At 38.8% G+C, this 23,832-nt stretch overlaps 1 pseudogene; it reads right to left on the minus strand.

Annotated features, from left to right (window-relative positions):
- LOC141637240 (inositol hexakisphosphate and diphosphoinositol-pentakisphosphate kinase VIP2-like) overlaps positions 1 to 23,832 on the minus strand; it is a 43,605-nt pseudogene that overhangs the window by 7,801 nt on the left and 11,972 nt on the right.

The following is a 23,832-nucleotide window of genomic DNA, read 5'->3' on the forward strand; positions in this document are numbered from 1 at the left end:
ATACACAATTGCAAGACCTCTTTTCAATCGATCAACGTCGTTTCTAACTTGTTTTCTAATTCGTTCCTAACCCGTTTCGCAATCATCGATCTAACCTAATGAATCTAACCTAAGAATTAGGGTATGCTAGATCGTGTGGGCCGTGTTTGGCCGTGTCCTTGTAGTCCCTTTTCTCGTTTTTTTCTCATCTTTATCTCGTTATTTCGTATCTTGTAATTACTTTGTTATCGAGTCGTGTTTGTTGGTTTGGTTGTAATTTTCAAGTTAGTTTTCTTTTGTCGAGTCAAAACCTCTTTCAAAAACCTTAGTCTTGTTTGGTTAGATGGTTGTGCCCCAATGCTTGTAAGAGCGTAGTAAATCGCATGTTGTTTAAAGCAACATGGCCCGATTTATGCTAATGCATGCTTTGGTGTGCGGCCCTATGTCTAATTCGATGAGATTGAGTGAAAGCATACATTACGAGGAGTGACCCAAGGCCGTGAGTCATGTAAGCCGTGGGCCACCCCTCTTGTGCACGGTTTTCTAGGCCAAATGGCCGTGTATTGCGTCGTGTGTATAGCTTTGTATTTAGATCGAGTTGTATCTTTAATTTATTGTTGTGTCGGCATGAAATGCCTGGTTTGTAATAGGTAGATCCCAACGGCTCCCCATTCCCCCTTAAGCCTTGTTTGCTTTGTTTTGTATGTTGTTAGATCGATCAACCCACATGCTAAATTACAACTTTGACAAAGTTAGTTTAGTTGCATCTAAAACGACATAGAAATTGTTGTCACATGTTAGGGTTTAAAACGATGTTTGCATATCATATATCGTAGTAGCTATGACCTTGTTTGAAATCCATACTTGACTTAGTAGAGGCCGTTATTGACGGGCGGGGTTGGGTGTCCTTATGGGCTTCCCAACACGTACCCTCACCCCTTACTCAAGATCTATGGTTTGTGGATCCGTCTAAATACCATTGGATTACGAGAGTCATTCAAATCGAGTGATATAGGGTACAAGTCTTTATCTTTAATCACTCGTAGTCGATTGGCTTTATGCTTTTCGATGAAAGGTGTAAAGTTGACTTGAACGGTTCCAAGTTCCCAAAAAACTTGGTGGCGACTCTAATTTGTCTTAATTCGATTCGAAAGAACCTCGAGTCGATTATGCCTAGTGTGGATCCCGCGGACGCAGATTCGAGGGCCTTGTCCACTGATTTGGCGACTCACTGGGGAAAAGAGGACTAGTTACACTTTGTTTCTAGGGTCTTTTCCTCCGAGGTGAAACTTGAAAAGAAAGTGTTGGAAAGTAAAACATTACTCATAGTGCTACGATTCATGCATAAACCCTTAAGGACTTGCCCGGGCCGTCCCAGCGTTTCTTCGTGATGCGTGGGGGGCGACGTCCCACTATGCTAGGAAGCTGCACATTGCTCGCTTCCACTTCACCTCGCGTGGTTCTTGATGGTGGGGACGATCTTCTAGGTACTCTACCTTAAGACACCTTTCTCTATAAGACCGCAAAAGGATGGAGGGCATAGACCTCCTTGTAGAAGACTTGCCGAGACTTAGAGATGTCTAGGAGCATACATCCTTATAACATGAGAACGACAATGTGCAAGGTGTTTTCCCGAGTCTTTTCAAAATTTTCCATGTCCATTTCAAAACCGAACTTTTGAACAACTTACTTTCAAAATAGCATGGTTTTAAAAACGTGGAATGCTGCCCAAATAGGACTAGAATTTTCGGCCCAAAATGAGCTTTTATAGCCGGCATGCCGCCCATTTCAAATCTCATTTTCGAATCAATCTTTCGTTTTTCAAAACCAATCCAAAATGCCTCTCGAACCTCAACCAAGAATGAAATGCGTCAAGTCGTGTCCAGGTCATGGCCGTGTTAGGCCGGGTGTGTTTCGTTCTAAGAGTCTAGAACACGACCTTGTTGGGTCACCCAAGCTCACCTCTTGGGCCTTGAGTCATGTTGGTCGACCTTTTGGTCTAGGATAGTCCACAAAAACGCCCAAGCTAGGCCATTTAGGGCGTTTCACCCGAACCTATGGGCTATGTTAGTCCAATCACGGGCTTGGCCACACCGAGTCCGGTTTATAGCCGATTTATAACAGTTTGAGTCATGTCGTTTTGTCGAGTCTAAAGTGAACCGATGTCTAAATCAAACCGTGAGTCGAACCCTTGTTTAATCAATCTCAAGTCGAGTCTTTGTTTGAGTCAAGTTGGGGTCGTGTCCTTAAGTGTGCAGGGGCTCTTACTTTAAATATTGACTCAGCACGGGGTTTTCTTGTAGAAAGGCCGCCAAAAACCCGACGTCAAGCAATGGAAGATGCTGTTAACAAGCTCACTGAGGCCGTGAACCTCATGATGACCCGAATGGATGCAATCGAATCTAAGCTGGGTGAAGATTCCCCTCCACCTCGATCGATCCGGAGAAACGGTTCAAGTTCATCGAAGACCGTTTGAAACTCTCCAAGGGGAAGAACATTCACTATGAGAATGCTAGGGCCTATGCCCCGATTCCAGGATAAGTTGCCCACGAACATGGTACTCACCGACATCCCAAAGTTCAAGGGGCAGAAGATCCGATCCACCATGTTAAGGCCTATAAAGGGTACTTAGCACTGAAGGGAGTACCTGCTGACATGCTCTCTGAAATTTTTGCCCAATCTCTGGATGAACACCCGAAGGCGTGGTTCTATAATCTTGACCTTAAGAACTTCCCCACCTTCGAAGATATCACGGTGGAGTTTTGTAAGCACTATGCTGATAATGTCGAGATTCAGACCAATATAAGGACGTTAGAGGTTATGACCCAGAAAGATAAAGAAGGCTTTACTGAATTCCTTGCAAGATGGCGCGCTGAAAGCGTGAAACTAGCCAAGAAGCCTGATGAAGTTGAAATGGTAGATAAGTTCGTAAAGAATCTACGACCTGTTTACCGCAATGCTCTGAAATACCAGAATTTTGGCTCTTTCAAAGAATTGATAAGAATCGGGATAAAGGTAGAAGATGATGTCATAAGGGCAGAGGCTGAAAGGCCAAAAGGATACCAAGGGGCCTCGTCATCTAAAGCAAAAGCACCAGAAGCGGCCCACTTTGTTGAAACTGTCAATCTCTTAGATGGACAGTCAAAAAGGCCTCCGCGCCAAGCTCCAAGGGTATTCACCGATATCGGGTGCACTTATACATACGCTCTCCAAAGGCTCATGGCCCAAGGAAAGCTGAAGCCCATTGGTCCAACTCCGGACCCTCCTGCTGATCAACAAGGTAAATGGTATAAACCAAATGCCTATTGTGCCTTTCATCAAGGGAAAGGCCATGATACTGAAAGGTGCTATCGACTGAAGCACGAAATTCAAGACATGATCGAGAATGGAACACTCCCGATCCCGACTGTTAAACCCAATAACATCACCAATCCATTTGGCGATCACTCTAACTTTGTTTCTGTCGAAGACAATGTCGATTACTCCCATCTTATCCACCCATGTCACTTGAAAGGGGTGTTTATCGGGAAAATATTTGCGGATTGCCTTGAATTCTTGCCAAACCCGAAGAATGAAATTCAAGTCGGGAGTCTTGCTCTAGAACGTACTCCTCTCATTAACGAAGTTAATAAAAGACAATTCGGCTCACCAACCTTCATCACTGGCGTAGATCCTCAGAGGACTACCTCGGGATGGAGGCAGACCATCAAAGGGATCAAGGACCAGAGCCGGGCATCTAAGCTGACAGCTGAACAAGAGAAAGCTCAAGACCAGATTTGAAAATTATGAGTCGGGATCTGTTTTCTTATCTTAGTCGAGTCGAGTCTAGAACTTTCTTTTTTTTGAATTTGAGTCGTTTGTTCCGCGATGACCTAAGGTGTGTCCTAGGAATCGTTCTTTCGAGTCTGTTAAGCTTTTGCCATTCCAATAAAAAGTTGCAGTTTCGTTTCCCAATATGCCTTGTTTCCAATCCTCCATCATTCTGAAAGCATGATAAAACGCACAACACACTCAAAGGCATCCCTGGGGTGGAAATATGTCCCGTTTCAAAATGTAAGGTACAATAGGATCCCGTGTTTGATTCCTTTACCTATTCCATGTCTGGCGGTAGAAAACCTCCATCAGAACCAGTGCTTATGACAAGCTTTCAGATGATTCTATGACGAACCCTAACTAGCTCCTTGTTTCCCCTATCGATGATGGAAGGCAAGCCTTTTCCCCAACAAAATCATCCCATCTCGAAGAGAGAAGATATCAACCCGTTCTAACAAGGAATTGTTAGTTCCTACCCAAATTAGTTGGCGAAGCCCAGTTTTCAAGGTGTGTCCATTTATGACTAAGAGAATGAATAGAAGATCATTTTCAAAGAGAGAAAAAAGATGAAAAAGAATAAAAAATGAGAAAAAGAGAAAAATTGGAAAAATGAAAAAAAAAAAGAAAAATGAAAAAAGATGAAAGAAAAAAAGAAAAAAGAAAAAAAAATGTTGAAGTTATTAAGGAATGCTTTTTGGTTGAATGTCGAAGTTACGGAAGCCAGAATTCAAGTCAAGTACCCATAGTTGAGGTTCAATGGGCGAAGCCCAAAAGCTTAATTAGTAACCTCTTTACCCTCTAAGTCCTTCCTGAGACAGTTACAAAGGGATAGTCGGGAATTTTGAGAATTATTCCGCTTGTGTTGTTACACCCAGCCTTTAGGGTCCAGACATGGAAATTTGAACCCACATCATTTTTCAACCCATTTGCACTCGTGGTTCATCAAACCCGAGACACCTATTCCAACCACATCAGCAGCCATAGCCCTTGGCCTTAGCACCACAAAACAAACCTTCAGAATGATGCTTAACCATTCCAACTTGTTATTACCAAGCTCCATATCCCAAAAGATCCAAGCCTTTTACACCTAACCCCAAACACGGGATTTAACGGTACTTTACAGGCTAGAATGGGATATGACATGATACCTTAGGTGAAACCTTCGAGTGTGTACACACAATCAAAATGCCATGTTTATGCACCAAGATCGAACTACGACGGATTTGATTTCGCTCCACGCGAATACGTAGGCAGTCCTTCAGAATAAGGGATTCAATCCACCCATCATCCAAGTTGTCATCTTGTCGGTTTCTTACGGGTTTTAACCAAGTCCAAATGAAGCCACCTTTGTTTGAGTTGGTCTTAGTACTCGATGTAGGCTAGGATAAGGATATAGATTCAGATAAGTAGTGTCAAGTCTCGGAATGAGCTTTATCTAATGCTTTAGGCAAAGATGCTGAGTCACATAGATGTGGGTTTATGTTGGGAACAAAAAATATGAAAAACCCGCTGAAAAGAAAGAAGGCGTGGAAGAAAAAATAGTAAGAGCCCGCTGAAAAGAAAGAAGGCGGTGGCAAGAAATGATGAAAACTCGCTGAAAAGAAAGGAGGCGAGGAGAAGAGTGACAGAATGTTCCAACAAGAGTGATGTGTGATGTCTAAATGCTTTCATAAGATCAGTCTGTGTTTAGTGTCAGGCGATGCCAACGTTGTTGCTCTGTGATTTTAATCCACCTTGTCAATGCCAAGTGATCTTGATTCCCGTGTGCCCTCGGGAGCACGCCCATGACATACGATATCTACATCCCAAGTCGACGACCTTGTGATTCCCATTTGCCATCTTTTGGCGCCAGAACGGCCAATTTACCTTTCTACCCCCAACAAGTCAATAATTGAATTAAAACCCGTGCACACTTGCGGTTTTATTTTCCTTTTTTGTTTTACAGTAGCGGGCTACGCCCACGGGGTTTACGGGTCATACGGAGTGTCTGAGTCGTATTTCATGCTCACCCATCAAGGTTCAATTTCAAAAAAATTCAAAATTTCAAAATTCCAAAAATCCGAAAAAAACTTTTTGCGAATTATGGATAGATGATCCAAGTAGTGGAATCTATTCGGGTCGATGACCCCAATCTTTCGAAATTCAAAATTTCAAATTCAATTTTTAAAGGGTCGATGACCCAACATACCAAGTGATGTCAAATTCAAAATTCGGGTCGATGGCCCAATTATTCAAAATTTTCAAATTCAATTTTCGGGTCGATGACCCAATCTTTCATATAATCCAATTTTAAGATCGATGATCCAAATGTGCTTATGTGATGGTTATTGCTAGTACGTTTTTGTGTTTCAAATATAGCAGGATATGCTTCAACTGGGGGCTCTAAAGTCTTCGACTTTAGAGCCATTCTAATCAGGGGGCTCAAGCCGGTTGGCTTGAGAGACCATTATCAAGATGTAAAGGATGACATCCACCAAGAATTCAATTCGATACAAGAGTATGAAATGGAAGAATTCCGTGGCTGAAAGCAAATGATGAAAGCGGCGGCAACCTCCTCGGAAAGTCCCGTCCCATTTGGACACTGCTGCGAGATGATAAGCTTAGGGCAAGTTTCAACGAGATGAATTTCGGACAAGTGCCAGTGAGATGATAAATTTTGGGCAAATTGTCGTGAGATGACGAATTTTGGACAAACGCCCAGATGATAAACTTTGGGCATGTGTCGGCGATTCTTGCCGAACTACGACGCGGGTTTGATTCCGTCGAAACGGATACGTAGGCGCCTAAGGATAAGGCTCAATCCACCATATATTCAATTTATGGGTCGACGACCAACGATGATAATTCGACGCAACATGAAGCAAGAGTCGGTCCCAGCCAAAGTTTGGTATGATCTCTTCTTATGGTGGCGAGCTTATATACGCAAGTCTACTGGACTATAAACGACCCGAAGAATCCTCAGGTCGAGAGGGACATGGGGTATACTTTGACTTTCGCCTTGTCCAAGCCTCGGTCAAAGTGGGGCTCTGTAGATACACGTATCCGTCGATATTGGAATTTATAGAGAACCCGACAAACACCCGATGATGATAGGACACATGTATTCTTTAGTTGTCACTGTCATTATTTGGAGCTCGTTTTACGATGTAGAATGGGCGTCGTCGATGAAGTATTTTATTAATTTAAATGATATTTAAATTAATGTTTTTTTAAGTGAATTCATTTTATTATTTTAAATGATATTTAAATTAATGTTTTTTTTTAGTGAGTTCATTTTATTAATTTAAATGATATTTAAATTATGGTTTTTTAGGTGAATTCAATTTATTTTATTTTATTTTGAATTTATTTTCCCAAGTTTATTTTATTGAAAATAAAATAAATAATTGATTTGAAAAATCATTTTATGAATATATTTGATTTGAAAAATCATTTATTTTAATGTGTTAATTGATTTGAAAAATCGATTTTAAAAGCGAAGAAAACTCGTTTTAGAAGCATGTTTTTGAGCTCGATTTTAGCTCGGTTTTTGGGCCCGTTTTCTTTGCGAGTTGGCACGAATATCGAGTACACTAACCAACCTAAGCCTCTACCCATCCACCCTTGTTCGAACCCCCTATCCACGGCCCAAATTCCATCCCCAAACACCCCCCAACCAGCCCGCGCATACAAACAGCCCCCCTGTTTTGCGTGCCAATTCCCGAGCCCAAAACCCGCTCCAAATACCACCAAAACCCGTACCCATTAACCCTAACCCATACCCTAGTATCCTACCCATATTACCCTAGCTTAATCACCAAGAAAACCCCTCTCAAACCCTCACAAAAGCTGCTGGACAGCAGCTATGCGTGAGCAGGCCCGACTGCCTCTCCCTCTCTTTTACCCTACTTTAACTCCTTATAAATACCACCCCTTCATCATACATTCATTCCTCTAAGTTCTCCATACATCCTATCTTCACTCACAAGCTTTAAACCTCAGAAACAAACCCTAATTGCCTCTCAAAAATCCTCCACAAAACCGACATTCAAACTGAAACAGTTTGTGTGTCCTCTTCGAAAAACAATTCGTTCCTCCTTCAAACCTCCATCAAAACTCGAGTTTATTGTTCCTAATTAACCATATAACATCCATCTACACATTAGACAAAGATTTACGAGCCAAATTGCCCTTGAGAGTACACGAAATCCCTCGAAAAATAGAGTGTTATACACTCTGTTTTCGCGGTTTGTTCCTGTCTGTCCAGTTCTGTTTGTGCTCGTTTTTCGTGCCCAATAACTCAAAACGAGCAGGGGTTGCTTTAAGATTTCTGTTCTCCTCTCTTTCTAGTTTTCAAAACATCTTTTAAATCGAATTTTCATCGTGAAACGAGGGAGAAATCATTGTTTGAAAGTTGCTGTCCAGATTTGCCAAAAACGCGTGTTTGCTTTGTTTCTTCGTCGACGACGGCCTCTCGAGATAAAATCTACCATCGATTACGACCCAAGACGGTGTCAACGATACATGTAGGTTGAGGGTGCATCAAATCCTCCTCTTTCTCCCTTTTTTATTTCGTTTTTATGTTTGTTCTTTTATAGTTTGTTTTGTTTGTTTATCGCTTTTTATTTATCGTTTAAATTAACTATGAAACTAGTTTAGTCCGAGTATGAGTTAAAGTACCACCATGAACACCCGCGTTGACTTGAGATGGGAAAAGAAACCGCTACATCAGTCGGTCGTACACCCCCGTCTCATTTACATATCCTCGTGTTCAAGGTAGGGCATTAATAAAACGATTTTAACTTCGTTCTTCGCTTTTGACATCTCCTCTTCTCTCGTGCAATTCGACCCACCTTAGGACCCGTTGCATGTTAGTATGACCTCTGATTGTTAACATATGACTTATTTAGATGACATTAGATCAATTTAATAACCTAATTAGACACTTTAGGGTACATCGACAAAGCTTTAAAAATCAACTAATAATTCTGTAACTTAATGAACGCATCTCTCTCTTTCACCTAATTTCTCGCTAGTATAAGAGTGCGTGATTAGCACCTTCTTATTAACACTCGATGAGTTAAATTAATTAGCGAACTTGACCTAATTTGACCCCTTTTGAGCCGTGTAGAATACACAATTGCAAGACCTCTTTTCAATCGATCAACGTCGTTTCTAACTTGTTTTCTAATTCGTTCCTAACCCGTTTCGCAATCATCGATCTAACCTAATGAATCTAAACTAAGAATTAGGGTATGCTAGATCGTGTGGGCCGTGTTTGGCCGTGTCCTTGTAGTCCCTTTTCTCGTTTTTCTCTCATCTTTATCTCGTTATTTCGTATCTTGTAATTACTTTGTTATCGAGTCGTGTTTGTTGGTTTGGTTGTAATTTTCAAGTTAGTTTTCTTTTGTCGAGTCAAAACCTCTTTCAAAAACCTTAGTCTTGTTTGGTTAGATGGTTGTGCCCCAATGCTTGTAAGAGCGTAGTAAATCGCATGTTGTTTAAAGCAACATGGCCCGATTTATGCTAATGCATGCTTTGGTGTGCGGCCCTATGTCTAATTCGATGAGATTGAGTGAAAGCATACATTACGAGGAGTGACCCAAGGCCGTGAGTCATGTAAGCCGTGGGCCACCCCTCTTGTGCACGGTTTTCTAGGCCAAATGGCCATGTATTGCGTCGTGTGTATAGCTTTGTATTTAGATCGAGTTGTATCTTTAATTTATTGTTGTGTCGGCATGAAATGCCTGGTTTGTAATAGGTAGATCCCAACGGCTCCCCCATTCCCTCTTAAGCCTTGTTTGCTTTGTTTTGTATGTTGTTAGATCGATCAACCCACATGCTAAATTACAACTTTGACAAAGTTAGTTTAGTTGCATCTAAAACGACATAGAAATTGTTGTCACATGTTAGGGTTTAAAACGATGTTTGCATATCATATATCGTAGTAGCTATGACCTTGTTTGAAATCCATACTTGACTTAGTAGAGGCCGTTATTGACGGGCGGGGTTGGGTGTCCTTATGGGCTTCCCAACACGTACCCTCACCCCTTACTCAAGATCTATGGTTTGTGGATCCGTCTAAATACCATTGGATTACGAGAGTCATTCAAATCGAGTGATATAGGGTACAAGTCTTTATCTTTAATCACTCGTAGTCGATTGGCTTTATGCTTTTCGATGAAAGGTGTAAAGTTGACTTGAACGGTTCCAAGTTCCCAAAAAACTTGGTGGCGACTCTAATTTGTCTTAATTCGATTCGAAAGAACCTCGAGTCGATTATGCCTAGTGTGGATCCCGCGGACGCAGTTCCCGAGGGCCTTGTCCACACACTCCTTTTTTCTTTCAAGATTTGATGCCTTTTCCAGTCCTTCATTCACATTAACTATTTATTTCTACTATTTTCTTCAATCTTTCTAGCGTGTTGTTATTTTGTTTTCTTCTCTTCATTCATTGTTTACTTTATAATCCCCTATATACTAAGAGTAAAAAAACTTGAAAATTTTTCCCTCCAAATTGCACTTACTTAAATAAGGAACAAATGAGATTTTAGTTCATTTACTTCATTAAACTACTGTCCTTTCATTAAATTATAATAATTTCATTAAACTCTAAACCATCTTTTACTTAAAGGAAAATAAAATTGGTAAAAACTATAAACTAAAAATTGTAAACCATCCACTGACATTCTTTACTGACATTATTCTTTGTTACTCTGATACTTCACTTAGTTGTCGTATTCCGTATCCGTTACGTATTTTGTCGGATACGATACGACACTTTGATACTTTATTTTAGACCAAAATATTGAAAATTTCGCACAAAATAGCCGTATCAGATACTCCGATACACGAGTAAACAAGTATGAGTAACATAGACGTTATTATTAGCAAAATGACTCGACGCATACTTACTTCATATAAAACAAAAACATAAATTTATATTATTAGCTTTGTGACCAAAAAATTCGTTAAAGGAATTTGTGAAAATTTATAAAATGAAATCATTAGTTTTGAGTTTCTAGAAAATATTTTCATAGAACACACATTTTATGACTTCAATTGTCATGATTAGTTTTTTGATCAAATTTGTTTTCTCAATCAAAATATAATGAGGCGAAATACGAAAAAATTCACGTGGTTCCAATATAAATTTGTAAGTAATACACTAAAAGTAAAAACGTTATATATATATATCGTTGCAATGCGCGGGATCTAGACTAGTTCATAGTAACCAACACCAAATCATTTTTAGACCAAAACTTTGCTGCTGTTGTATTATATTAGGGTCAGTTTAATGCAACAACTCCCAAGGATTAGCGTCTCACTCACGTATGATGCACAGAAATTCACAAGTATATCTAGAAGCACTTTTTCTAAGAATAAATCAAGTAGAGCTCTTCACTACGAATGGGTGACACATCTAAGATACAAACCTAGTTGTTAAATGTTGCACAAGATATAAAGGTGACTGAATGAAACAAAAAAAAATAAAAATAAAAACATGCTCATTCAAGTTGAATCCTCAATTTCTAATCATAACGCGGTACTTACTTGCACGAGTCATATACATCCGTATCCGAGTAATGTCATATCTCTGCGAGAAGCTCAAGGTGTCATTGAACTATGATGAGAAGTTAATGACAGAAAATTTGTCATTGTTAAGAAAGAGTTAACTAGAACATCACATGCCAATACTTAAGGAGTTCAAGCTCCTTGTACATGTTCCTAACTATCTAGCATTAAACAAGAAGCAAGCAACGTAGCGATTAACTCTATAGGCTCTACCTCAAGTTGCGATGCAGAAACTTACTCTTTCCGTTCATTATACAAGTCTCGTTCTAGTTTTCTCCATCGAGCATACATAAGAAGAAATCCTTCACTGCCACAAGGCAATCCAGCAGCTATCCTATCCACATCAATATTGGTCTTTCCCAGAGCTTTAGCTTGGTCATATGGGGGTATCACATCATATGAGCTTGTCTTTATAAGTTTTTCATCTTCATCTTTTGCTAGCAACCTCACTTGTTCAGTAACCTTATTAGTTAGATCCACCTGATAAAAGAGACCAATGAATAACGAGATAGTGAACAAAAAAGGTAAGTCCTTACGCTGAGTCGCCGATTCAGTAAATACACTCATAACTAAACACAACTTCATAGAAATTTTTTCTAAATTTTCTTTCCTCTTCATGGGAGTGTATAAACTAATACATCCGAGTCTGTGTACCAATGATGGTTAAGATGGTCTGTGTTACTCAGACACGCCGACACGTGTCGGTGTCCGACATATGTCGGCGTGTCGGAAACGGCTATTTGGGGTGAATTTTCATGTTTTGTGGTCTAAATTGAAGTGTCGAAGTGTCGTGTCGTGTCGGACACCGACACGTGTCTGACACGCGACACGGCAGTTAAGTGAAGTGTCGAAGTAACATAGAAGATGGTCAAGATACTGGCAGGCTCCTATCTTTATCAGCCCTTTCTAGGAGATGGCCATCTAAGAGATCCAACAAACAATTTGGTTACAAATTAAAGGGTGTTGTCAACAATTTTTCCTATTCCAAATACAAAATGGCTAAGAGAAATTGGACCCATATGAAATCAACAATTTCATTGATGAAGATTTTTAAAAAAATAATGGAGGTTTTTAATACTGAAGTCGAAAACCTAGACAGCCAATACCTAGGCCTGGCAAAACGGGTCAACAGGTCGGGTTCGGGTCGGGCCAATTCGGGTCGGGTCAGCTCTGAGTTTTTCATTGATTTCGGGTTAATTCGGGTCGGGACGGATCATTTTGGGTTTCGGGTTTGTTGGTTGGGTCTATTTCGGGTCAAGCAGGTCGGGTTGTTTTTGGTCGGGCCATTTTCGGGTCAATGAATATTAGAGAAATAGCCATTTCAAGTCTTTTCGGTTCAATTAGAGTTATATTTTGTCGGGTCATTTTCGGGTTTGGTGCTTTCAGATCGGGTCATTTTTGGGTCGGGCCAGTTACGGGTCAAGAAGCTCGGGTCATGGTCGGGTCGGGTCAATTCGGGTTTTCGGGTCACATTCGGATGATGTAGTTCGGGTCACTTCGGGTCTCAGGTCAGTCTTTTCGGGTCGGGTCACTTCGGGTTGGGTTGCTTTTGCCAGGTCTACTTGTGAAACTAACACCACATGGAAAGGGGAGGGGCGGGAGAAAGTAAAGACTGTTCACAAATAGTGAAAAACATATAAAATGTACCAAATCGGATAGGATTTTGTATACAAATAGTCAAATACCAATTTTGGCAAGAACTCAACGACATTTGGAGGGAGTCCAGCCCCATCAACCATCCACGGAAATTCTGGTGATCCATTGGTATGAGAGGTCGGTGCTCCGGATGTTATAATCTCATTCAACCTCTTTGAAATGACATTACACAAATAAAGTGCAAAATATACACTTTTCTAAATAAGCTTTCTTTCTTTTACCAACCAGAACATTTCTTACTGATTCACAGGCAAGAAAAATGTACACACAAACACTAGTCTGATGACAGGAGAGAAGTTCAAACTGTTCAATGATGGACAATATTAACACATAGTGTCCACTTCAAGAAGGTAGAAAAACACATGATCACATAATAATATATGTATTTTTGCAAAACAACAGAAAATTAACAGACGAGAACAAAGCCCTTAAATTGGTGAGTTTATACAAATTAATGCTGGACAATGGCAAAAAATATTGTTCTAACAAAGAAGGCAGAAGCCCACAGAACTGGCCCAAGAATAATTTTTCATAATAGAAGAGAAAAAAAGCTACACGAATACAAAAAAACGAGTATGCTAAGAACGACTTCCCAAAAATAAATTTCTTATCCACAAGAGAAGACTAAATTAGCTCCAAAAACATGCAGGATGGTACAACAGAACAACCACATGATCACATGATAATACAACAAGAACATTACCAACTGCCTCAAAATTTTAAATAAATGGCAAGCTTTGGGAGGTATGTATGTAGTCTACGTACCCTTACCTTGTGTTAACAACACAAAGACGTTATTTCCAAACAACCTAAAATGAAAATTGCATCTAAAATTCTAGATTGCATTGAATGACAGCAACTTAACAAAAGGAAACAAAAACAATTGGTTAGACATTTTGCTTTATTCCATCATTATCCAAAACTTAAGAATAATGAGTCTTTGGCTGTATTTAAATTGGAGACTGTACATATGGTAATAAGGATGATAATTAAGGCGGCCAAAGTAGGAGAGTAATCCAAAACAGCCGCATAGACATATACGGAGTAGTACTTAGCATGGTGAACAGAGATTAAAAACTACAACTAAGCTTTTAATAAAAGATAACCTTTGCTTCTTCCATTTCAGTGCTAGCGTTAGCAAGTCCGTCTAACATTGAAGAATCTTTGCTAACAAGTGAAACCTGCACCAAGGTCAACGTCACTTTGACATAGACTCACATCTACCATATTGAAAGATTGGTGAGGAAGACAATACAACTTACGAGAATTGGAGTCAACTGCCCTTCCAAGTCAAGAAGACCCTTGGCAAATGCTGCTGTTGACATCTGCCAATTGCATTCGAAAGTTGGTATAAGGATTACATTACATACAGGAGAACAGGAAACGCTACTTCATTAAAAATATACATATTAAAAGATAGAAGAAAATAAAGCACAAGAGACTGACCAAAAAAAACAAAAACAAATAGAGGATAGGTGAAAAATTACCTGCACACGCCCTTCATCAGAGCTGTATATCTTAAGATCATGGCGATATGTACTGTGAAGACGTAGAAGGCCTGTGCCTTCACCTGAAAGTTAAAGAAACAGTTTTGATGTTAAAAAAATCAATTAAAAGATAAGTACAAAGAAGAAATCGAAAGCTCCCAATCAAAAGTAGGGAAATGAAACTTGTTAAAAAGGAAAGGGCAGTTAAAGGCACCAAGTTTGAGCAATTGGATAAGGCCCCATTGATAATTAAATAACAAAAAAACAATTCCATAGCATCTATCAGAGAATAAATATAGAGGAAATAAGATCCAGCGGCTAGATCAGAAAGATGATCAACGTGATTGCAAGCTACACATTGCAGCCGTAGGGTCAAGCTCACGAGTTAAACAATGACGTTATTTCTACCTCGCTATCCTGGCTGAACTATAAACATGAGAGGAAAAAAAAAAACAAGTTTAAGACTCGGGTGAAGAAAAGTGCTATGCCTATCAAGTTACTCGCCATCATAAGCACGGGAATCAACAGAATGGTTGACAAGCCGAAGAGAAGAGAGAACAACATCAAGACCCTAGAGCCTCACTTACCCACCCCACCAAATGACATGGCAAAGTGCGCAGCGCACAAATAGTTTACTTCCGGATGACCCATAATGAGAGAGCAAAACAAATAGAATAACAGGAGGACAACACACATATGTGAAATTTGTAAGTGGTATATTGTATAGCAACCATGGTATTAAATTACTAAACTTGATTTGCGATTACTAGAGCGGTGGTTGGGAGTTGGTTTTCAATCGGGGTTAAGGCAAACATGGTCAATGGGCTCGGGGTTTTACATATCGATATTACCCTTTGGGCAGCCAATTCGGTCCAAATCAAATTTTTTGACGGATTTCGTGTAGGGAGTTGCCATTAGGTCGAATTTATTAATCTTAGTTTACAACTCTGGAGTTCAATACTTTAATGTTAGATTTCAACTGGATCATTAATTCATTATTAAGCTAAATCAATTCCGCGTCATTAGTCGGCCCAGGTCATTATTGGGTTATCACAGGTGGGGTTTAGTTTGATTCTGAGTGGAACAAAGAGAGTTGTATCAGTTATTGATCAAGATCTAAAGTCGATTCTAGACGATTTGGTTCACATAATTTTAGGGTTCTATTGGATCCATTGAGCGGTTAGGGCCACCTAAGCGGCGATGGTGCAAAAGATGCCATCTCTAGGAATATTGGTAGTGTACTAACATACACGTCAACAGATTTTGACCCAACGCCAAAGATCCTAATAATTAACTCCTAAAGTTTATCTCTATGCTCGATTATTTTAGCAATAAAATATATTTTTCTAAGTTATTAATGTTCGAGGTTCTTTATAATAAGAGAAAGATAATGCAACTAGGACAAACACGAGAAAGAATGGGGGTAGAATACAAAGGATTAAAATCCATGAATGGCAGTATCCTTAAGGTCTTTTTGATACCTGGATACATATTATTCCGGAAATACCGACCAAGCTCTTCAGCCTGTCAAGACAACATGGATAAAGAATAAGAGATGGTAGCTTACACTGGCAGTCAGAACCAGCAAGACAAAAATCCCTAAGCCTGTTCTTATGGAGATTTAGAGATTTAAACTGTTTTCGACCAAAGATGCGTCAAAACTCCTCCATATTTTAGGACCATTAAAGCATCAACGGGTTTTTCTTCTTCACCTTCACCGGTACATTTGGGTACTCTTGCCCATTTCAATGGTTTTAGTTGGACCTTTCTATATATACCAGAAAAATGTCCTCCCTGAAAAAGAAAGACAAGGAACATTCACCAACCTAGCTACAGTTAATATGTGACTACCAACCTCAGACAATCGCATTGAAATTAGGACATACAGAATCATCTGCAACAAAGAAAACATCAGAACATAAAAACACCAAAAGAAAGAATCATAACTCAAAAACACTAAAAGGGGCATTACCCAGCCCAACAAGTAGACGTCGTCCCTAATTAGGCCGAGACGGTTGATTTGGAACAGAATGATCCAAGTACCTCAGAGAGACTAACAAAAGAAGCTATCTTGACACAATTCATGTTCAGCATAAAGCGTTAAATAATGAAAAAGAAGTTTGCAGTGAGTCACCTCCTCAAGCATGACCTTGACTTGACGAAGTTTCTCAAAGATGTTCAATATCCTCTACTTCGCTATCGCTCTCTCTGTCAGGTCTGTACCACCAAAATAGAAGTAAGCAAACCAAAATAGAGGAAACAAGCATGCCTTGAAAAAATACCCATCAAAAATAAAACGCTCAGGTGGACAATCTGAGAAAAGCGAATTCTACAAAACTTTGAGCATAAGAAAAACAAGAAACACAGTCCATGTTACTGTCACTACGATTCCAACTATCAAAGAGGGTGGCAAAGGTTAGTTTCCAAGCTTTTTGCCACTCAACCAACTTGTTATGGAACTCTTTGTTATCAAAAACACACTTTATAAGAACAAGTCAGACACCTTATCGAGATTACCTTGCATAATTCCAAGATTAGATTCATAAAAAAACGATGAATGCTAAAGACTGATTGTGATACTTGATTCGATTAAGATTTGACGTGGTTTTATATATCTTATGAGTTGTAACGGTGCCTAAAGGGATCTATAGGACAACTCATTACAACGATGAACATTCCTTTTCTGGAAACCCATATACAAAAACTATGATTCAAAAGCCTATCTCTGGATCATATGATTTCACTGAAGTTTTTCTATATTCACAAAGAAGGATACATATCAAGTACACCGTAGTACAGGTAGACTTTAATAGTGACAACAAAGACTTGGCATAAAGATTCAAACTTCTCCAATCTGTAAAACCAATCTCATTACACATTAACACAAAAGCAATCGTAATAAAGTGAAATCGCATAAAATAAACCAATATAAACTAATATTTATATACCTACCTGGAGCGGGGAACAAGGGCTCTCGTGGCATCTAAAAGATCCTGAATCGGACCGCACTTTTTAGCTTTGTCGGAAGGAAATGGTTAAAAATCAATAAAAAAAAAAGACCATGGGTCTACAAATTATCAAAAAAATTGAAACTGAAAAACACTATAGAGCCGCTATAAGACATGCGGCTCTATAGTGGCTTTTTTATTTTGAGTTTTCAGAGAGCTACTATTACAAAAGCTGTGTTGTCAAATGCTGACTGTAGGCCACAGCTACCATGTGAAATGCCCAGGTTCGGATTAAAGCAGTTTACACGCACCCAAATTCGACAATTATTTTCAAAACAAACCAAAATCAATAATTTAAGCATTATTTTAAAAACTATTTTAGAAAACAGGTAAAAACCTCTGCTCTAGGCCGGCCGCCATTGTACTTCAAAGATCAAGTTCAACAACTTTTCCTCGTAGCCTTCAACTTCACTTTTTGCTTGGGAGTTCTATCACCACTAAATGTGCCAAACTTGACGGTCAGGAAATGAAAAACGCATGGTATATTGCACAAGACATAACATCACATGATAATAAAAAAGAAAGCGGGTACAAAAGCTAGATAAAAGGAAACTATAACTTCCTCCTATCTCTCAAACTCTAGTCAAAGAACACACATAGGGAACATTGTCAAGCACAGCAAGGATTCTTTCATTACCAAAATATTTTCTTACAACACGCGGTAGGTTTCTTCACCAGTTTCCATGAAGGATTCGTACCATAATCATCAGACAATAACTATCCTTATCATTTCTTCATGGCACTAAGAAAAACAAATGAAATGATTGCAAGTCTCTTTTCGCCTAATGAATTGACTAAAGCATAGAAATATCTCCTTTGTGTGATAAAGTAAAGTGATCGCCAAATTCCCGTCTCTTTAAAAGAGCTACTAGCTAAAGTACACCATAGAGTAAACAGAAATGACTTTGTAATATGCAACATAATGAAACTTTATTGTCAAGAGGCTTTCGCGCGAAGTACGGCAATCACACATCTTAACTCCTCCGCTTGCCCAAATGTTCCGATTATTCCACTACCCCGACGTGTAAGACCTTCGAAGCATTGGCCGATTCCTTGGACTTCCAAGGTAAAGTTGGAGGAATAGTTGACGATAAATGTGGGGCTTTTTCATCTAAAAACATTTTCCTTAATACACAAGCAGCGTCATCATAATACCTACAAGCGCAAATATAAATATGTAAATACTCACAAAATAGAGAAGATATTAATTACCAAAAAGAACCAGGTGAAAAAAAAGACAAATCAAGTCATTGCTCCATATATAAATCATTAGTGGAGTAATAAGTGATAAGAAAATATAAAGTGATTGAAACACAAAAGATGATAATTGAAGGCAAAAAAGTACAGTTTATGTAATGTAAATATAGGGGTTAATGAAAGAAGAACGCCTGGAAAAGGCATATAATCAACTAATAGTCGTTTATCTACTTGCATAGTTGCATGTTGCATCCACCCCTCAAGAAAGTGTACAGGTGTAGAAACACCCGATAGAAAACTCTTAGGGGGCGTTTGTTGGAGGGTTTTAGAATAGGGAAAGAGAATAAAACCTTCCCATTCCCTTACTTTGGGGCTTGTTTGTTGTTTTTCTTACACTTTACCCACTTCTCATTTTAGGTTTATCTCTTAATCCTCCAAATTGATTCCTCCCCAAAGGTTTCCCAAACTCTTACCCCCTACCACCAACATCCACTACTTCCTCCTCCCACCACCTGGATCACCGCCGATCTTTGTCCTAACGCTCCACGGCCCCCACCCATAGTTTAAAATCTTGTCCTATACATCTCGTATCTCCCGAGATGTATCGATATCAAATGTTCTTTGTACAAGATATCCCGAGATGTATCGGGTAAATTAGAAATAGGAAAAAACACTGGCCGACACGGCTAATTTATAGTATGTAAATATCGCCAACTCTCGAAACGACTGCGAAGAACCCAAAATGATCGAGTTATAACTTGTACGGGCCAAACTTTGTAAAGTAAAGCACCACAAAGTTGTCTAAAACTGGTCAATCAACTATTCTAGAAAGAATAATCTTAACTTGATATGATATCGACAATATACAGTAGAATATCTACAAAAACTTTTTTAAGTACATATTTCCGCGATAACCACAACCTGGACCAAGACGCATGAGTCGAGAACAATTCTGTGACACCATTACCGCAATCGTAATCACGGCCCATACCACAATTTCAAACTATGCCCCCGCCACGTTGAAACATCCACCCCACTTTCATACTACCACCACTACCCTAGAAATCCATCTCCTACCCTCATAAGCACCACGAGCTCTGGGGTTTGAGGGGCGGGATTTTATAGGGTGAGGGCGATGGTTATACCAATCAGGTAAGAGAATTAATGTCACCCCTTTTCTTTCCCTTGTATCCCTTTCTTGATTCTTTTCTCTTACCCCTACGTAAAGCAAACGGGTCTATACTAATAAGATTCAGCAAGTAGGGTCGATGTGTATGTGAAACAAAAGCAAGATGTGAGAATATGAAGTTAAGTCTTGAAGTAAAACCTCTCAAGACTCGAGTTTTTGGACAAAAGACTCGAATTTGACAGTGAAATAGAGTGTTTGATTATGAATAAAAGGACTGAAATTTTGGACAGACAAGGAGGAATTAAACAGTCGAAATGAATGTTCAACTCTCGGAAGGAAAGAAAAAGAGACACTTGAGCCCGGCTTTGCACTCGACAAATACCGTTTGAATGGCGTGACTCGAACAAGATATATTTTAATCCGAACACGAAGCAATAGATTAAAACTAAGACTAATCCCAACACTAAGTAAAGGACTCGTCCAACCTCAAGCACTAAGCAAAGAGGACTATTCAAGCACTGAGCAAAGAATAGAATTTTGATGAAGAAAACACTCGGTTTCTTACTTGGTTTTTAACTCAATCAAATCTGTCATTTTACAACCAAGGACTTGGTTTATATAGTATCCAAGCCTTCTAATCTTAACCACCTATTTTACATCCAAGGGCTAGCATTAAACAAGTAAGAAAACAAAGAAAAAGATGCTAATTCGGCTCCTAGGCACCGTGTATGCACAACAACAACAATAGGCCAAGAACTCTTCCCTAAGTCTTACATAGGTCTCCACAAATGAGAGTGACCTTGAGCTATCTAGGGAAGCTAAAATTGGAGCCTTCCTTGGTCTACATAGCAGCCGAAAAAGGCCCTTGGAGCAGCCATCATAGGGTCAAACAAAAGCCTTACACAAATGTAAGAATGATAGTGACAATTGAACCTCCTTTGAAAGCGACATGTGAGCCTTCTTGGGAAGAACAAGAGCAGCCTATTAGGACTCTTCTTGGCCGAAAATATGCCTTATTATTATCCTAGGATGGTCTTGATTTGTTTACTAGAAGAAATAGGACCATTTGGAAGCGAACCTAGGCCAATGGTTGAAAACCGATAACTTGTTACTCGGTTTTAACTCGGGATTTCCTCCTAATTCGAATCCTTATTTTAAATAAAGTTCCTAGCTAAAAAGTCTCCAGATTCATTAAAGAATTGAGACATGGCAAAAATTACCGTACCTTCTTAGACGGATTTTGAGTCTGGGACCTCAAATAGGCCGAAGGACAAAATCGGGTGGAAGCATGGCTTAGGTGTGGCTTCTTTTGCTTCAAGTCTTGATGACCAAGTTTGGGTAAAACCATCAAATGGAAAGACATGAGGTGGTTTTAAGGTCTCAGGATGGGGTTTCAACTTATAACATTTTTAAAATAGTTTTCCTGATGTAATTTTAAAAACATTTCAAACTTTGAATCCTTGCCACAACATACTGTAGCACTCATACACAAAACATGTGTTTCTATAGGGCTATGGTAGTACCAAGAAAAAAAGGGTAAGGTCGGAGAATAAAAGCAGAAAACAAATAAAAAGCCATGTCAAACGCAAGACAAGACAAGAAAATACAAATTCCTAGAGAAAAATGTAAAACATTAAATGCAGTACTTGTGAGAATTTTTAACAAAGCTCCATCCATTAACGTCACAAACATATGACCGCCCCCTGCAACGTAACAGATCAAATCCACAAACCTGGAAGAGACAGAATATAAACGAAAGTTACATGAAAGTATAACGCAGAACAAAAGGAATGATTAAAATGCATTTGCACCAATCACAATATAATAATAGCGTTAGCCATTACTATAGCATAAAGCAAGCAGAGCCATCGAAAGTAACAGGTTACTAGTCAAACAAATCTAATTCAGAAAATATTTCTTATAAAAATGCATCAAAATGACCAGAACCAGATGTATGCAAAACATTTTAACAAGGAACCCCTACTCATCTTGATTCTTGCGCCTCCATGCCTCCAATTACAAATGTCACTAGCTAAGATTGAAAAGGAAGTTTCAACAGTTCTTTGATAGAATAAGAAGATAATAACTAAAATGAAGATACAAGGGAGGATTCTTTGGCAAGGAGGTGCCCACAAGAAGGTTCTAGAAGAGTTGGCTGTAAATGTTCAATTTGACCATTTGTTGTCTAAGAATGAAGACAGTGTTGAGTCTCCTGCACATTGTGGCTACCAGTTTTCAAAAAAAATCTAATCTAAGCAACATAAACAAATCAATTAAAGCATTTTGCACTTCTACGTAGCAGAAAGCTTTTTGCATTCTCACTATTAACAGTACACTAAATTAAACAACCCTAAGAACATAGCGTAAAAAACTAATTGGAATAAACATTTTTCCTACTCCCTGTCTTCTTACGAAGTTTTAAATTCAGGAAAGATAAGAAAACAGGCAATATGAGAATAGTATGAAACTGCTATATTCTCAGTGATATCACAGTCGAGTAAAATTGTGAAGTGCAATACAAAATATGACCATTTTCTCTATGTTGATCATACTTACCGCTTGACCAAAAGCAATGCATACTTCTCTTGCCATTTGTTTTTCGGTGGGAGTCAGAAGCACATGATATCTCACCTAGCAAGCAAAGGAACGCTCCTTAGATCTCGTACCAGTAGAACCTTTGCTACTTTAGCATAAAGACTATCATAGATATCACAGTACAACATACTCATAAGATCACTTGAGGAGTCATAGCTTAGAAAGCAGACTGGCATGCGCAAAATTAATAGCAAAAAAAAGATGCACAGGTATACACAAGTCCACAAAGATTGAAGCTAATTATAATATAACTAAATAGCGATATCATATGTCTGCATCACAAAGATATAGAGCTCTGCAGTTAAAGGTATACAAAGAATAGCTAATAATGAATATATTTGTAATTTCTTCCACCGTGGCTTCTTTTTATTGTGCAAGTAAGAGTCATTGAATGCGATTCTCTGAACAATTTTCATTATAGGTTCTCTGGAAACAGCCTATTTGTCATTTGTGTAGCACAGAGGTAAGCTTGTGTACCTCCTCCCCTACATCCCTCCCTACCCCACCATTTGCGGAAGGCTGGAAGCCATTTAGGCAGTTGATAATGAAGTCGCTGTACAGCTTATCAAAAGCAGCAATATATGGTGTAGGTTCTTAGCATTCCACACCAACCAAAGGACCTAAAATCAGTGAAAATCGGAAAGGCATGAAACCAAACTTTTACATCAGTAAAACCGATAACGTTAAGTAAACCTTGATCACGGTCTTCTCGCACATCATCAAGAATAATATTTTTTTCCTAGATACCAGTAATTTGTGCTTCTAGTTCATAAGGCACTCTTCCTGCTTCGAACGTAATTTATAAATCTTTCCAACTCATAAACTGAAGACGGCATTACCTTGAAGAGATAATAACTGTTGGGAAATGTGTCCTCAACAATAGTGCGATCACATGATTTAAATATCATTATTAAATCTCATTTTAAAGAATACAATTGGGAAGTATTTTTACTGTCAACTGGTCAACATATATCGGTAATGATTGGCTGACTAGAGTTTGACATTACTGTCGTGCGACGGTGGTGATCGATTGACTCCCTAGGTCATACCTATAGGGCAACACTCTTAATTGATCATTTAATTAATCGTATAATGTTACGAGTTAATTAAATTACTTGAAAAATTGACGGACGATTTTGGAAGTAAAATTTACGTATTACATTGAAATGTGATTAAATGTGATACGGTCTAAGTAATTTAATCGTATCATTACTCGGATGAAATTATTGTTTAAGGAAACAATTGAATTTGAATGAATTATTATAAATACAAACTGTTGTGATTTATAAACGGTAAAAATATTTTGGTACAAGTAATTATGAATTACTAAGTCGATTTTTGTATATGACATATTTTTATTAATACGTTGATTTTTAATATGTTAAGAATACATAACAAATTTATGTTACATATGA

The sequence above is a fragment of the Silene latifolia genome, unplaced genomic scaffold (assembly GCF_048544455.1).
Source record: "Silene latifolia isolate original U9 population unplaced genomic scaffold, ASM4854445v1 chrun_scaffold_16, whole genome shotgun sequence".
Taxonomy (NCBI): Eukaryota; Viridiplantae; Streptophyta; class Magnoliopsida; order Caryophyllales; family Caryophyllaceae; genus Silene; species Silene latifolia.